Genomic DNA, 6,382 nt, shown 5'->3' on the forward strand with positions numbered 1-6,382 from the left:
GTGTGTGATGGAAGAGAGGTCGAAAGGGGGGGCCACATATGGGACCTGAGTTATTAACGGGGTAAAAACGGAAATTACGTCGAAATTGGAAAAATTAATTGCGCAGGCTTTGATAAGCGCCGATGCGCCTTACGTGGCGCTGACTGGCACGAGCCGTTGTGTATCCTTCTGCGTAAGTACTGTAGTAGTATTCTGCAACTAGGCTCCGCTCATGTCTCCAGCTAATCGGCTTCCTCATTTCACTGCATAACCATAACATACGCCAGCTGAAAATATTAAATAGCTAGATTGACAAAATTGCCCTCATAGGAAAATTGTCTTAACCTATAATGATGGTTTTAAAACAAGATTCCACTCTGTATGAACGAATCGTTGTCTCTTAAACAACAATCATTTCTTAAATACGATTATTATTATGTTTTTGTTGTTTTGTTGGAATGAGTACATAAATAAGTGGGATCGTCGAACGGTTGGTTTTCTGGTTTCCTAGTTACTGACTTTTGAATATATATGTAAATCTAGATAACTACAGTATCTGAAAAATAATGCTTAAATAATACTGATTCTCTTCACGATTGTTTTACAAATTGATAGTACACTAAACAGGTTTTTCATTGCATTCCAATTTATATAAATTTGTTCTGTCATGCTGACTGGAAATGATATTAATTCTTCAAACAAGTTCATCTTCATCATTACTTTCTTTTTCATTACGTAAATTGGTGGAGAATGAGAATGAATATAGAAATCAAAAGAAAAATATAACATTGTTTGAATACAACGCAATGCAGTTTGGTTTAAGAAAGACTCATGTCCAACAAAAGTCGGGGGAGGGTGGGGGGATGAAAAATCATTCGCCGCTTTCACACTTTCTGTCGACTGATTTTAGCTTCCTCTCCTTAAATGGTTGTCGCCACTACGCCACCGTGTCTCTATTGTTGTTGTCTCATTTATCTTTATCAGTACTCCAATTCATTTATGTTACTTTGCTCTGCCTTCATCTTACCCATTTTTTCTATCTTCTCATACTAGCCGACCAATTATAATCTCTTTTCTCTGACTACTGTGAGGATCTGACTTGGGTACCAACGACGAGTTTGTTTCAAAGTGAACGGTGTCAATGAACGTTCAAGACGACATATTTGTTTATGCATATTTTAATTGATTTCGGTTTCCTCTAATATTCAAATAGGTAATCAGTCTTGGCTCTCCACGGTTGTTTTTACTTTGTTTCTCTTTTTGCTAGGGTTTTTGTATCTGGGTTTTTAAAGATACATAGGCTTCATGAAAGTATAAATTACTATCTACCGGACGTATGTTTCCACTGTTTAGAATTCATTTTTTCATAACAAAATTTTAATTTTTTATGTGGGTATTTGTACATAATTGTTTGCTTTGTTGGTGCTTCTATCGGTTACATATCAAAATCCTTGAGTTGTTGATATTGTATTTAGTTGTACATTCAATCGGTGATAATTATTTGTTTTGTGATATAATAGTATTTATGTGTACATTCCATTGGCTAACTGAATACGTTTGGCAAAAATTAGCTGATAAGGTAGTTGAAAAATGTGAAATGACAAAAAAAACATGTTTTAAAAATTAATAAAATTTAACATTTCATAATACATTTAAAACAATTCACTAATAATATAATATGTTATTAATACAAACTAGATGTTGAAAAATCAAACAATAAAATATGTTAATTAATAGATTTCAATATAATTTGATATTATTTTATATATAATGTTAAAAAAACTGGATTTGTATAACAAAATATAAATTTTAGAAAATCTCTACACTAACTGATGATTTCAAATAACAATTACATATAATATTAATAAGCTAGCTTTTAAGACAATTTATAAGCTATCTTACGTCCGTTCAAAGATGATCTCAAAAAGTAAGCTAACTTATAAGTTAACTTATGTTTACCAAACAATATATTATTATAAACCAGTAAGGAAATGAACTATATTATACAAGATAAATAACTAAAACAACCGATTATTCCATGCTCAGATTCCAACACCTTGCCACCTCATATGTTTTTTTCCCGACATCTTAAAAAATTCTTCAATTTTAATAACAGATGGTCCCTAAAAATTTCATCAGTTGTCAATTACAAATGATCCCAAGATAAGTTTTTACTACCTGTAATTTAAAAATAAAAATGTATTTTTTGTACAATGCTTATAAAATACACAGAAAATTAAATAAATAAAAAAAATAAATTCTTAAAGTCACCATGAAAATAATAGAACATATATGTCTATAATATAGGAAAAGGTTTATCTGAGAAACGTTAAATATTTGAGAAGTAAAGAAGTGATCCTATGCATTCATCTTGTCAACATTAGCGGCTTTGACCATGAAACACCAGATAATTCTTTATATGAGTATGCAGAAGATAGATGGATAGTTTCGTAACTTTTACAAATAGGTGACAAATTGGTTCATATGTGAACTCATATGATACACATATGATCTATATGTTCATATGTGAATCCGTTAATTAGTTCACATGTGAACTGTTTAACTGATCCATATATGAACCCACCTGTTAATATATGAATCAGTTAATTAGTTAATATGTGAATCAGTTAATTAGTTCATATGTAAATTAGTTAATTATTTCATATGTAAATCACACAGGTTCATATATAAATCGGTTAAAATAATTCATATATGAATTATACGAGTTTACATATGAACATATATTTCATATATGAATCCGTATGCGGTCTATTTGTAAAAGTTACAAAACCACCCTCTCTATTTTTTGCATAACCGTAATTTTTGACCAGTCAGATCCATAATTATTGATTAGTCAAAGACGCAATTATTGACCAGTCAAATCCGTAATTATTGATGAGTCAAAAACGCAATTATTGACCAGTCAAATCTGATCTTAATCATATAATAGGCTAAGATCACTTATTTACTTCTCAAATATTTACCACTTCTCAAAATAATTATATATATATATATATATATATATATATATATATATATATATATATATATATAACACCACCTTCTCTCATCATGGTAGGTAAAATTTTCTAAACCCTATTCAATAACCTAGGATTTCATTCACTTATTTTGGACAACTTTGTTCTTCATTGCTAACCATTTCAATAAAGTATTAAATTTGTTTAAAATTTAATCAAATTACTCGTAACTTCATTTTAAACACTTGAACTTAATATAACAGGAATGACGGACACTATTTATTACATGTAGTTGCATGCTATATATTTAGATTATGGTTGTATGTGTTCAACTTTATATCCAATTCAAGTAATTACAAATCATATATCATTGTATATGTCTTGTCCATTATGTTATTCACTTGTCATATATATATATTCTAAGATTAAATTTGACATAAAAATTGATATTTGCCGTCTTAGGTCTAAAATTATATTTTTCAATAATCTCTTAATGACATTTTAAATAAATCAAATGCTATCTGATATGGGTTTTTTATAATACATATTTTGAAAAATCATGATATTTTTATATATAAAAAGTGCGGATAAATTCTAAGCTCTCCAGCCTCATTCTTGAGTCGCGAAGGATTTCTTCCATAGCTTTCCAAGAGGATGTTTCGCCATGTAGGAGTTGTTCGTTTACATCTTAATAGTTCAATTAAGAGGCAGTCTCTGAATTGTTAATAGATAAATCTTGTTTGACAAAAAAAGTCTGTCTCTTAATGATTCTAAAATCCTCTGAATGATTTTGTATCATGAGTCTCCTTTAACCATTAAGCGCCCTAATTTCATCATAAACAATAATATTTTATTTTGCACCATATTATGAGAGCCTCTTAATCATTCTGACCACTTAATCATTTTGCACCAAACCATTCAGCAACTATCAAACAGCCCATAACTCGAAATGGTTCACATAAAGCTCGTAGGTCCATTTCAAGGTCCTAGCTTCTAGTTTTCTCGAGTGATACTCCATCAAGCCATCGTAGGCGGTTTTTTACATGTTAACTACTCTTATTAAATACTTTATCCATCTTAATATGACAACGATATTCATATCAGGTTGTCCAAAAAAACACAAAATTTTTGTATGATTTTAATCGTAATTAGTTTTTCATTTGTTTTTTCTAATCAATAATTATGAATATTTAAGTATTACTTTCTAAAGGGAAATAGTAATGAAAATCGTTTTTGGATTTTGTGTGATGTCACGGAAAATGATCTATATTTTTTTAAATATTTATTTGTGAGAATATTGTAGAGCCGCATGGCATCGGGCGGGTCCTGGACGGCATTTTGCAATGTAAACGATTGTCCTTTTCACTCAAACGTCTTTTTGTCACATCTTACGTGTTCGTTTAGATTTTTTCTTTCTTTTCTGAAAAATAAAATAAAATTCATTTATTCGGGTTTAATTTTTAACATTTAAATATTAAAAAAAATGAAACTTTCTTCTAGAAATCATCGATGAGTCCACGGTTTAGGCATACCCCATGTTCTGTCGTCTTTTGTATGTTCTTACTTGTAAGCGGTATATTGATATTGTTACAAATATAATATGATAAAATAAGAGCGAATATTTTATTACTGTTTTTATTTATTTATCAAAAACTGATTATCCCAACCACAAGCAACCGTCACCACCACCATCATGAGCTCTATACATCTTCCAAACATACTCATAAGTATCTATGTCTAACCCAACCCGACTACTTCCCATGAAATGAACCCCCCTCCAAAGACAATTGTGAGGGGACGAGGGGGCATTAGTTGGCTCACTCATCGGTTAAGGCTAGCGGGAGGCACGAGATCGAACCAGGATATGTCTTGTATTTTAGCAAAGTCGTCCCACTTTTTTGCTAACTGAGCTACACTTTTCTCCACTTGGATCAATAAGTCTCCTCCTTTCATGCATGGATGTACACTATTTCTTTTATTGAAGGAACCATATTAAGTTGACCCGTGAATTACTTTATTGTGTCGTCCTTGGTCGTCCATTGCATTTTTATTTGTTAGTCCTTTTTGTTCGATTAGTTTGTTATGCGTCGTTGTTGGTAAAGATTACAAATTTTATCATTGCTATTGCTCAAAGAACGCAACTTCATTGTCCACGACCGTGTTATCTAAGTCCAACAACTTGTTTCTTATTAGCTTTCATAAATGATTTTGAAATAATTGAGAAAATCTTCAATGATTTTCAATTTCATATCTGTTGATCGAGAGGTCTTATCGTGCATCATCGTGATAATACTCACAAACTCGGTAACATGTGTCGTAACTGTTCCTCAATCAAAGTCATGAACTATTTGTAACAACAATGTCGAAAATAGCTCCTTGAATCACATTAGAAGTAGAGTTCACAACTATAAGTAGCATGCAGTTAGAAATCAGCGACGGATCGCTATTGATAAGGAGTAATCTTTTTGAATCACTTCAGGTCAACAAGACTCCAAACATCCGAAATACGTCAGACTAGTGAAAGTAATGTTTTTATTATAATGGAAAAGGGTCATTTTATTAGTTATGAAAAATACTTGTTTGATCCCTGAATTTTAAATTTTAAAAAGAAGATAATTTATATTTTGAATTATAGCCATAGTAATACCTGCTACTACGACAACCTATGAGCTCCTTTGAGGTTTTGAAATGATATCTTGTTGAAGTTAAAATAACCATTCAACTTTAAAAATAGATAAGGATGGGACATAGAAACAATCAGTCTCACTCTCTCTCTCTCTCTCTATATATATATATATATATATATACACACACACATAAAACACATACAAACTTGTCTAAAAGTTAGAAACCATGAAACTTTGTTTTAAACAAATAAATGTGAAAACCAAACTTATGAAAATTAGCCAAAATCATCCAACTAGTTTGATTTTAAGTTATTATTTGTATTATTTCATGTATTTTTGTATGTAAAACATTTATTAACGTTTCATCTATGAAACAACGCTATGTGAAATTGCATGAAACAACATATACAAATTAGTTTTCATGTTTTTTAACTCAAAATTTTAGATGGTTTCTATGTCATTTGCGCGTGTGTGCACGCACACATAAACACAGACACACACACACACACACACACATATATATATATATATGACCAATTTATCGGTTTGTGATATTTGTTGGATTTATATTTAATCCACATGTTGATTGTCTATACATAGAGGTTGAGATTGGTTTATAGAGTTGAAATAGTTACATGGTTTGTGAAACTCCACACATATACACACATATATGTACATATATATATATATATATATGTGTGTGTGTGTGTGTGTGTGTGTAGGTGGATGTTCAAACGGAACAACTCTAGCTTACGAAAACACAAGAACACTCTTATCACATGTGATAATACACGTGAA

This window comes from Cynara cardunculus (genome assembly GCF_001531365.2).
Source record: "Cynara cardunculus var. scolymus isolate 2C chromosome LG 1, CcrdV1, whole genome shotgun sequence".
NCBI lineage: Eukaryota > Viridiplantae > Streptophyta > Magnoliopsida > Asterales > Asteraceae > Cynara > Cynara cardunculus.